The sequence below is a fragment of the Notechis scutatus genome, chromosome 6 (genome assembly GCF_049901735.1).
Source record: "Notechis scutatus isolate UNSWTSFEM ecotype Mainland chromosome 6, rNotScu1.2, whole genome shotgun sequence".
NCBI classification, from domain to species: domain Eukaryota; kingdom Metazoa; phylum Chordata; class Lepidosauria; order Squamata; family Elapidae; genus Notechis; species Notechis scutatus.
The window spans coordinates 68,413,736-68,425,882 of record NC_142014.1 but is presented as its reverse complement, the minus strand read 5'-3'; the positions used below and the strand labels follow the sequence as shown (position 1 = coordinate 68,425,882).

Here is a 12,147-nt window from a genome sequence, read left to right as displayed (position 1 = left end):
CACTGCATCTATGTGCTTTCTCAACAACAGGCTGATGATACATATAGGAAGTCCTCGAATTACAACTACAACTGAGCCCAAAATTTCCATTGCTAAACAAGACAGTTAAATGAATTTTGCCCCATTTTATTACCTTTCTTTCCATAGTTGTTAAGTGAATCACTGCAATTGTTAAATTAATAATATGGGTGTTAAATAAATCTGGCTTCCCCATTGACTTTGCTTGTCAGAAGGTTGTCAAAGATGGTCACATGACCCCAGGACTTTGCAACTGTCATAAATACATGCCAGTTGCCAAGTATCCAAATTTTGATCACGTGATCATGGGGATGCTCTGTGTGTGTGTGTGTGTGTGTGTGTGTGTGTGTTTATTCATAATATAGCATGCGTATAGGTGTGTTATGTATGTGTATGAGTAAATATATACTTCCTTTTCAAAGCAGGCAACAGAATTTTATTGTGTGTGTGTGTGTATTCATTATATAGCATGTGTATAGGTGTGTTATGTGTGTGTATGAGTAGATATATACTTCCTTTTGAAAGCAGGCAACAGAATTTTATTTTTAATGTGGGCCAGTGCGTTCACAGTAAAGAATGACAATAAAGATTATCTTATTTTACCTTCTTTGATGTCAAGATAGATTTTGAAAGGACATTTTTCAGAATTGGAACAGAAAAAAAATGCAAAAAATAAAAGTGAATACAGACAAGAACAAAACAGATATTTAGCCAAGGAAGCAGCCACAGTAAAAAAAAGAGAGAGAGAGATGTTCACCAGCAACATTTTATCCTCAGGTGATTCTGCTGACACTTTTCAGCAGAGATCCATTGGAAATTCACCTATCTTCCACTCAATGGAGTTTCAATTCTCAGCAAATGTGAAACAATTATTCTCCCTGACAATTAAAAGCAATTATTTGGGAGAGAGGCACCCAACAATTAAATAGTGACACCAAAGACTCCATACCCCAAGAAATTTTAAGAAGCCTACTGCTGAAGCAAAAAAAAAAAAAACCTCATTGTTTTTATCCATTCATCACTTCCTCCTTTCAGAAGAAAAAGAACCTCATGGAAATTTTTCTGAGGCAGATTTAATAAAGATGTTCAGAGGTCTTTTTCATCCTCTGCAACCTGTTGTGGCCCTTATATATTTCAGAGACGTCTTTCAACAATGAGTCAATTGTCTCTCCTATTTTCAAATTAATATACCTCTCAGAGAGGGAAAAAGAGGCTTTTAGAAGCTAGATTGTGTGCAGACTACAGAAGAGATTTTTAAGATACAAAATTGAGATTTTTTTTTACTGTTTTAATTCTTTAACAATGCTCAGCACTGATTTGACTAACAAGGAGGCCCTAATAAATTCAGCATACTTAGATAAGCATACCTATCGAATTTCATCCAAAATCACTTTTAATAACCCCTAATCTGTTAAATCAAACTAATCCACTACAGGTAACAGTAGGAAGGTCTCTCTTTAATCAATTTTCGATCCTACAAAATTCACTAACCAAATAAAAACCACTAGTACAAAATATTCATCACCCCTGCCAAAAGTCTGTAGTCATTTTTTTTTTACTTACAGTGATGGGTCATAAATGCTGTTTCTGATTAAGAACAAATAAATATGCAGTACTGAGATAACAAATTAATTAGCCTTTGAGATGTCTGTAGATCAATAGTGAGATTCAATTTTTTTTACTACCGGTTCTGTGGGCATGGCTTGGTGGGCGTGGCAGCGGAAGGATACTGTAAAATCTCCATTCCCTCCCCACCCCACTAACCTGCTTTCCAGCTCCATTCTCCTGTGCAGGGCAACCAAAGAAGACCCAGCCGTTCAGCTGCGACTCAGGAGGCAAAGAATAGATGGGGGAGGGGCCAGTCAGAGGTGGTATTTGCCGGTTCTCCGAACTACTCAAGATTTGTGCTACCGGTTCTCCAGAACTGGTCAGAACCTGCTGAGTACCACCTCTGCTGTAGATTGGCTGAGTGAATGCAGATTACACAAAGCAAAACCCTGATCTTCTAGGAACTTCCCTGCTTCAATTTTCTACTCACAGCCTTCAGATTAGATTATATTTTGTCAGAATGTGAAACAAGAGGGACCAAATGTTTCTTCAGTAGAAGAAATCAACATTAGAAATCTTCATTCTCGGGCACTTTCAACTCAGAAGTGCTAGCTATGCTGTAAAAGACAAGTTGCAAAGAACATATATTTGAATTAATTTGTAACCAGTTATTCACACAATGTATTAAAGTAGGGGAACAAAATTCATAATTTACTTGTGGCATGGCAGCACATCCAGATTGTGCCGGCCACATAGCCTACAGGCCACATTTTGGTGGCAGGATTTTGAACTCTTTTATAAGTGAAGATAAGAGCAATTGACCTTCTAAAGATCTCCTGCTTCCATTTGCTCTTAAACAGCATCTCAAAAATAATACTAAATGGGCCAATATCCTGCAAATGTCAAAGTGTTATAAGAAGCCTTCTACAAACATTGAGAAGGTTAGCAGACAAATTGGCACTCAGCCATATTCTAAACATTGCCTTCCTGTGGGCCAGACCAGAAGGATGTTTCTTTTTATTTACTCTGTTATGGAAACCAGCTAACCATCATTTATTCAATAAGCCATAATGAAACAACTAAGAGCTTGGCACAATGTACAACCCAGGATCTGAGATTTTCCTGGAGTTTACAAGGGAAAAACTTAGAATTCAATCCAGGAAATAAAACAAGGAGCAGGGAAGTATCTGAAAAGTAAATATCCTTTAAAAGCTTTATGTTTGAATGTTTAAGTCTCTGTGGGCATCCATGGAAATTCCATCCTTACCTTAGAAGTTTAATTTTTCTTTGCATTCTAACTGAACATGTTTTGTCTTTAATTCTTTCCCAAGATATCGTACATTCCATAAATGGCTAGCAATTTGCCAGCTGCTAGAGTCCCGCAAGAAGGCTGCATACCAGTTTTAAAATAAGCTTCCCTGAAAACCATAGCAACGGTTCTGTGGCTTACATTTCTATCATTTCCAGATTTGTAGAGCTGCAGAGCACTTTTGCAAATGATAAACTGTGTCTTTGCTGCCAATCCTTCCTCTCTCCTGCCTTTTCATCTGGGTAATATTTAAATATTGTTTACCAATGCGCTTATTGGAAGAAGAAAAAAAACTGAACTAAAGATACAGGAGGGCTAAACATATGATGTTCCCAAGGAACATTTTGCAATCTCCTGGATGAACACGTCTATCCTTCGGTAACAATGACATTACAGTCTCAAGGCAAAATAGAGTATTTGGACTTCCATCATTCAACATGTTAACAGCTCTTTTTTTTTTTTTTTAGCCAAAGTTTCAGAGACCATAAAGCTAGGAAAGTCATATTTATGTCAGAATTTCTAACAGGAGAAGAGGCCAACTATAAATCGCAACCACTGTCATTTAAAAAAAGGTTTGAAATATACCCTTGTGCAGAATATTGTCTCCATGTCACAAGTTACTACCTCCAGCTGTATTTGTCTGCAAATCCCATCATTCACATTATAAGTAGTCCTCGACTTACGGCCACAATTGAGTCCAAAATTTCTATTGCTAAGCAAGACAGTTGTTGAGTTTGTCCTTCTTTTACAAGCTTTCTTGATAAGTTGTTAAGCAACTCACTGCAGCTGTTAAGTTAGTAATACAGTTGTTAAGTGAATATGGCTTCCCAGTTGGCTTTGCTTGACAGAAGGTCGCTGCAACACTGCAACTGTCATAAATACATGCCAGTTGCCAAGTGTCCAAATTTTGATCCTGGGGATGCTGTAATGATTGTAAGAATGGTCATAAATCCCTTTTTTCAATGCTGTTGTACCTTCAAACAATCACTAAATGCAAGGTTTTAAGTAGAGGATTACCTGATCAGATTAACAGAGTTGGAAAGGGCCTTGTAGATCATCTAGTCCAACCCCCTGCCCAAGCAGGAGACCCTACACCATTTCTGACAGATGGGAGTCCAATCTCTTCTTGAAAGCCTCCAGTGATGAAGCTCCCACAACTTTGGAAGACAAGCTGTTCCATTGGTTGATCGTTCTCACTGTCAGAAAGTTTCTCCTTATTTCCAGGTTAAATCTCTCCTTGTTCAGTTTCCATCCATTATTCCTACAGGAGCTTTAGAAAATAGCTTGACCCCTTCCTCCCTGTGGCAGCCCCTCAAATATTGGAAGACTGATATCATGTCTCCCCTGGTCCTTCTCTTTACTAGACTAGCCATGCCCAGTTCCTGCAACCGTTCTTCATATGCCTTAGTCTCCAGTCCCCTAATCATCCTGGTTGCTCTTCTCTGTACTTTTTCTAGAGTGTCAACATCTTTTTTATAATGTGGTGACCAAAACGGGATGCAGTACTCTAGGTGTAGTCTTACTAGGGCTTTATAGAGTGGTATTAGTACCTCACTTGATCTTCATTGTATCCAGGGGTAGGCTGCAAATTTTTTAACAACCGGTTCTCTGGCTGGGTAGGCATGGCCAGTTGGTCATGTGACTGGGTTGGTGATATAACTCATCACACCTCCCAGCCATTGGCCTCAAAGGAACAGGTAGGAGTCACCTGATTGGGGCTAATCCCACCACTGGCTGGCCCCGCCCCACCCATTTTTGGCCTGTTTATCAGCCTGCTTTTGGGCTGTTTTCAAGATACTTTGGGGGCCATTTTCAGGCTGATTTTGGCGAGAAAAAGGGCCTGAAAATGGCCCCCAAACAGTCTGAAAACAGCCCAAAATTGGCCTGGTTTTGGGGCTGTTATCAGGCCATTTTCTGCCAAAAAAACCAGCCAAAAACAGCCCAAAAAGCAGGTGGGGGTGGGGCCAGCCAGTGGTCTGATTGGCTGGTTCTCTGAACCACACAGAATCAGAACAAGGGGTTCAGGCAAACCTGTCCGAACCAGCAGCAACCCACCTCTGATTGTATCCCACCTTAATGCAACTTATTTCATTCTTCTTCCTCTTCTTCTTCTCCTCCTCCTCCTCCTTCTTCTTCGCCATATCCATCATCGGATGTTGGCGATCCTATTTTTATCAACAGCCGCATGAAAAAGTGCTGTTGAGTTTTGTCCAAATTTAGTTAATTACCTGCACTAATATAGATCCATTTTGGTCTAACAGTGAAGCTACCAGGGTAGAAACAGGAGACATGTGAGTTCTAATCCTACCTTAGCCATGAAATCCAACTGGATGACTTTGGGCCAGTCACATGACTCCTGGACGCTGCAACTATTATAAATATGGGCCCGTTACCGAGCATCTGAATTTTGATCATGTGACCATGGGGATGTTGCAATGGTTTTAAGTGTGAAAAATGGTCACACCTCACTTTTTCAGTGCCGTTTGTAATTTTGAAAGGCACACCAAACAAATTGTTGTAAGTCAAGGACTACCTGTATAGACATGTCTGCTGCTTCTGCAAATGAATAGTTTGGCTAGCAAGATTGTTAGAACTTTTCTTATTTATATCTTGCTAGTTTTATAAACTTGAAAAGGGAAGATTAGCTCCCTCTTCTGGGGTTAAATTTGCATGATAGTTACTTTCAGTAGCATGGGTCTTGCAAATGTTGGACTTCAAGTCTTTTGAGAGCTGAAGTCCCAAACATCTGGAGAACGTACAGCATTTTGGCTTGTTTGTTCCCTATAACTAATTCATATGGTTGCTGAAATTTCTGTTAGAAGATGAGAATGAAAGAGATCGTGGAGATAATTCTTTTCTTTTCTTTAAAAATAAAAAAGGCAGCTTCCACAGTTATTTCTATTTTACAGAGCTTAGTTGGTTTCATTTTGATTATCATGCTTTCTTCCCCCAAATCCTAGGAATTAGAATCGGAGGAAAGCACAAGTGCAGGAAATCCCTGTTCCCACCCTTCCACTGCTGGAGAGGGAAGATTGTGTGCATGCGTGAGAACATTCTCAGCAACACTAAGCAAGGAAAAAGCAGGTTTTATATCAGAATGGAGAGCTGTATGAAAGGAAATTGATTAAAGACATACGCAAAGCCAAGCACCAAGGTAACTACATCCCACCAAGAAGGACTACAGCCCACCAGCATGACAAAGAGTCGGGGGGAAAGCAGTGGTGGGATTCAAAAATTTTACTACCAGTTCTGTGGGCATGGCTTAGTGGGCATGGCTTGGGAAGGATACTGCAAAATCCCATTCCTTCCCCACCCCACTAACCTGCTTTCCAGCTTCCTACTACTATGCAGGGCAACCAAAGAAGACCCAGCCAATCAGCTGGGACTTTGGAGGCAGAGAATAGATGGAGGTGGAGTCAGTCAGAGGAGGTATTTTCTGGTTCTCCGAACTACTCAAAATGTCCACTACCAATTCTCCAGAACTGGTCAGAACCTGCTGAATACCGTCTCTGGGGAAAAGCCAAAAGGAAGCGATTTCACATTTAAAACAACAACAACAGACATAATAGGCAAGGCTTTCTTCTTCTCCCAAAAAATAGAAATAGCATTTAGGCTTATATATTGCCCCATAGCGCCCCACTCTCTGGGCAGTTTACAGTGTAAGCAATATTTGCATATTGCCCCCAAAGTCTGGGTCCTCATTTTATTTACCTCTGAATGATGGAAGGCTGAGTCAACCTTGAGCCTCATCAGGATCGAACTCTAGGCTGTGGGTAGAGTTTGCCTGCAATACTGCATTCAAACCACTGCACCACCAGAGCTCCATAGAATACACGTGGCCCTCAATTTATGACCAGTTCTTCTTCAGCAACCAAAGTTACAATGGCACTGAATGGAGGGACTAACAACCTGTGTCCAAAGTTTTGGCTACTGCAGCATTCCCTCAGTCATGTGATCAAAATGCAGCTGCTTGCAGCCTGCCCGTATTTGCAACTACAGGGGCACTTCAACCGCACCCACTCACCATCTATGCTCCTTTGCCCCCCCACCCTGCAATTCTGCACTCGGCCTCCTCAGCTTCCTCCCGTTGCTAATGAGGGATACCCAGCCTGGCTGCTGGGCTGGGTTAGGTTGGGCTTCTTCAGCTGCAAAAAGAAAGCCCAAAGCAGCCCTGGAACAACATGTCATTCTAAGGTTTCTTGCTGCCTCGCAAGGAAGAATGCAGGGCGGCAAAAGGCCAGAGATGGGGGAAAGATGGGAGGCTAAAGGGAGTTGGCGGCTGTCCCTTACCTTACTGAGGCTCAGGGCAGGGAGAACGTCTTGGATTGGGGTGGGTATTTATTTATTTATTTATTTTGTCAAGCGATTATAAGATAACAGGTATAAGTATAAACATAGTTGTGAATACATGAAATGGATACATATAAGAAAAATAAAGAGAAACAATAGGACAGGGACAGTAGGCACATTGATGCGCTTATGCACGCCCCCTATAGACCTCTTAGGAAAGGGGTGAGGTCAATAGTAGACAGTCTAAGGTTGAAGTTTGCGGGGTTTGGGGAAGAAACCACAGAGTCAGGTAGAGTATTCCAGACATTGACCATTCTGTTGCTGAAGTCGTATTTCCTGCAATCAAGTTTGGTGCGGTTTACCTTGAGTTTGTATCTATTGTGTACTCTAGTGTTGTTATGGTTGAAGCTGAAGTATTCATTGACTGGTAGGACATTTCAATGTATGATTTTATATACTATACTTAGATCGGACTGAAGGCGGCGTAGTTCTAGGTTGCCTAGATCTAGAATTTCAAGTCTGGTGGCATAAGGTATTCTGCAACAAGTAGAGGAGTGGAGAACTCTTCTTGTGAAATATGCTTAATGAACCACAATTCTCAGTTAACTACGCAACCGGGCCTTGTGGAATTGCATCCGCTAAGTCAGCAGTCCCTAACCTTTCCCACACCTGGAACCGATTTCAGGGAAGATACTTTTTCCACAGAGTTGAGGGAGGGTGGTTACACGTGCAACCTAGATCCTGCACGTGTGCAAATGAAGCTTTGCTCAGTTTCCCGCCACTTGCACAGCCAATTCCTAACAGGCCGTGGACCGGTACCAGTCCGCAACCCAGGGGTTGACCCCTGCGCTCAAAGATGAAGTCACATTACGTATTAAATATTTATAAATGATTTATTTAAAAAATAAATGCCAGAACGCAGGAGTGGCTAAGTGAAGCATTCCTACTGAACTGCCTCTGCTTTTCCTCTGGTTTTATTTATTTCCTCTGGTGGACCCTTTTGTTTTAAAAACAAAAGCATTAGTTTTCCTTATCTTCCATGCAACAGTTTAGCCTTGTTTGGATTGCTGTAACCTTTATTTATTGCTGTTTAGAAAGAAACAGGAAAGCCAGCTGACCAATTCCATTTCATCAAAACGAGGGAGATTGTACAGCCTTGGTTTGCCATATCTTCTTGCCTGCATACTCCGAAGCGCCTTTAACTATAATAAATGCTAATGTAGGGTTAGTAAGTGGTATTAACACAGTCAGATGAATAACAGAATAATGGAGTTGGAAGGGACCTTGGAGGTCTTCTAGTCCAACCCCTTATTCTGGCAGGAAACCCTATACCAGCGGTCCCCAAACTCCGCAGCTTAGCAGCCCAGCTGAGGGAGGGGGAGAGGGGAACCAGGCCGTGCAAGCAGTGGGCCAGCACGCCTGTGCACACAAGTGCACGCCAACCTGCCACTCACACAAGACCAGATGCATCCATGTACACGTGTGCTGACCCGCCTCTCATGTGGCCTGGTTCCAAATAGGCCATGGTCCAATAATGGGCTGTGCACCAGAGGTTGGGGACCCCTGCCCTATTCCTTTTCAGACAAATCATTATTCAATCTCTTCTTTAAAACCTCTCCTTTGCTCTAATTTGCTTTTCCCTTTGATTAGTTTCCATAATTCCACCCATTGCTTCTTGTCCTACCCTCAGGTGATTTGGAGAATAGCTTGACTCCCTCTTCTTTGTGGCAGCCCCTTAGATACTGGAACACTGCTATCATGTCACCCCTGGTCCTTCTTTTCATTAAACTAAACATACCCAATTCCTGCAATCGTTCTTTATATGTTTTAGCTTCCAGCCCATTAATCATCTTCGTTGTTCTTCTCTGCACTCTTTTTAGAGTATCAACCAGGGGTGGGATTCTACAGGTTCACTTCTATTCGCTAGAACTGGTTGTTAACATTTGGAGAACCGGTTGTTAAAAGAAATTACTGGCCTAATCCTGTAAGGAAGCCAGGAAGGAAACATTCTGGTGTTGCTTACAAAAACTGCCTCTCCATTAACTCTTATTACTTATGACTGTTTTTCACACTTACGTCTGTTGCAGCATCCCCACAGTCATGAGAGGCCAGGCGAGGAGATGCATGCCTCGATGTGAGTAATATTGAGTTGGCCATACCCAGCCAGTCACATGACCACCAAGCCATGCCCACCAACTAAGCCACGCCCACAGAACCGGTTGTTAAAAAATTGGAATCCCGCCCCGGTATCAACATCTTTTTTATTATCATGGCAACCAAAACTGAATGCAGTATTCCAAGTGTGGCCTTACCAAGGCATTATAAAGGGGTACTACTAACACTTCGTGTCATCTTGATTCTACCCAGAGGTGGTATTCAGCCGGTTCTGACCAGTTCTGGAGAATCAGTAGCAGAAATTTTGAGTAGTTCGGAAAACTGGCAAATACCACCTCTGACTGGCCCCGCCCCCATCTATTCTCTGCCTCCCGAGTCCCAGCTGAACGGCTGGGTCTTCTTTGGTTGCCCTGCACAGGAGAATGGAGCTGGAAAGCAGGTTAGTGGGGTGGGGAGGGAATGGGATTTTGCAGTAACCTTCCCTTGCCATGCCCACAAAGCCACACCCACAAAGCCATGCCCACAGAACCAGTAGTAAAAAAAATTGAATCCCACCACTGATTCCACCCCTCTATTAATGAATGGAGTCAGCAGTGCTGTTTTAGAGAAAATGGTCAGTGCTACTTAGATAAAGACAAGGATGCCATTACAACTCTTTTTCCAAAGCATTTCATCTCCACCATTTTAAATTCATTTTCAATATATTCATATACCTTTCCACTGCCCTTTGCTTTGGGAGGAATCTTCAAAGGATTTTTATGAAAGGGACTATGGTCATGAAAATAATCAAAGTGGCGACATATAATAGCTTTTTAAAAATCAGGATAGCACAATTCAAGAGAGGAAGGGAGCGATCAGCATCCAAGTCAGGCATTTGCCATCATAATTTGGTTAGTCTGAAAGCCGCAGGACCTTCTCGCCTGCTTCTCTTGCGACAAACCCAGCTACTCCCCTGAAAACTGTCTAAGCAGGAAGCCTGACTAAAATAAATGAGCCCTAAGTGGAATCAATCATGCTGTTTTTGAAAAGCACTAAGTAAGCAATTTTAAGCTCACTAAATTACAGCGCATTTAAAAATGACTGGCTAAGTGTCCGTCTGGCAAACTCACGTGGCTGTTGAAATTGCTTAACTTAAAGGAACTCTGCATCGCTCTCCCCCTTCTGCCTCTGCCATTTTCTTTTCTTTTTGTTTCTTTCTCCTTTCTTTATTCCAAACTCCAAGTAGCTTTCTTCTGTCCCTTCCTTGCAAATTATTGTATTCAAACTGCTGCCCCTGTAAGTTGCTTGATTTGCTTCAGTGGGCAGGTCTGTTCCCAAGTAGTTTTCAAAGATTTCGTTTGTCTTCCCAGCCAGCAGGAAATGCCTGACTATCTTTCCTAGGCAAATAGATGGACTCTGTGCCAAATGCTTTGGGGAGGCCTTTTTCGAGCTGTTCAGAAGTAATGTACCCCTCCAGACCTATTGTTCTTCCCTTTCCCTCCCCCTCCCATTTATTTTAATAAAATTATAAAGTCCATGACCCTAGTATGTACCCCAAAGCAAGGATTAAAGCTTTAACCACAGAAAAACAAGTGTAAATAATATAGCCATTGTTCTGAGGGTTTTCTGAACCAGTCCTTTGGATTAAACAGTAGTCTCCCGTAACACAGTGTTTTGTCTACTTTTTGCTGTCTTTTCTACTGCACTGCAATCAATATATTCATCAGTAGCCTTTTCTCAGTCTACGAGTATGATTGCCAGCTGTCTGGATGAGTGTGTTCAGTTCCAGGTCAGCCTAATCCCTAACAATGTAAAAACCTTCTTTCTGGCTTGAAGGGGATTACTTTAGACTTCGGAAGAAGATCTATGGAATTAATGCCTCCTTATATCGTAGCAAACCTGGGAATTAGAACACCATTTCTTACACTTCAGGTTGTGGTTGTTTGTCCTTGTGAGGAGGAGCATTTAGTTCAGTACAATACAGGTAGTCTGTCAACTCGTAAAATATTTCTATGGACTTTTTAGAATTGCCAACAGAAAGGGCCCCAGTGCAGCAGCTTGCAAAACTGAAACTGCATTCCATAAATGTTTTCAAAGATAGTAACTAGGTGACGGAAGTTTCTGCTAGTGCAAAATTCTAACTGGAGAGCATGACTGATGACTCTTGGCTATGGATGTGTCCCATTGAAGAATATGAATTATGATACACCCAGAGGGTGGGTGGGGGGGGAAACCAGGGTCAAGCGTGACAGTGAATTATGTGTCTCAGAGTCAGCTACACCCAGGCAGTACCGGCATGTTAACTCCCAATAAATCCTTTTTAAGCTTTGGAAGTTTGGCTCGAGACTCATGATTTAAATGGGGGTAATTGTTGGAGCCCTGAAATAGTCCTTGACTTATGACCACAATTGAGCCCAAAATTGATGTTGTTAAGTGAGATACTTGTGGAGTGAGTTTTGCCCCATTTTACGACATTTCTTGCCACAGCTGAATCACTGCAGTTGATAAGTTAGTAACATGGTAGTTAAGTCAATTTGGCTTCCCCATTGTCAAAAGGTCGCAAAAAGGGATCATATGGTCTTGGGACACAGCAATGATCGTATGTATGAACCAGTTGCCAAGCACCTGAATTTTGATCGCATAAGCATGAGGAGGCTACAAAGATTGTAAGTAACCAATCAATCATCAAACATTTGGAGTTTAACTAAATTAAACAGCTAGCTACAATGGGCGCATCCAATAGTTGATATACTAATTTTCCAAATTTTTGTCAGTTACATTTGCTGGAAACTCTGAAATTTGCAATCCCCATTTGCTACCTTCACTGCTTTAGAAAGGTTGGTTTTTCACATGACAATAATGTTTATAGGGTCCTTGTGTTGTTGTTT

General features: G+C 41.8%; 1 protein-coding gene across 1 annotated transcript in view; it reads right to left on the bottom strand.

Moving 5' to 3' along the window:
* Positions 1 to 10,548, bottom strand: part of CALD1 (caldesmon 1) — a 258,563-nt gene extending 248,015 nt beyond the window's left edge. Inside the window, exon 1 of the mRNA XM_026678651.2 lies at positions 10,390 to 10,548. The gene's annotated coding sequence lies outside the window, so the exon portion shown is untranslated. The remainder of the gene's footprint in view (positions 1 to 10,389) is intronic.
* Positions 10,549 to 12,147: the final 1,599 nt, after the last annotated feature.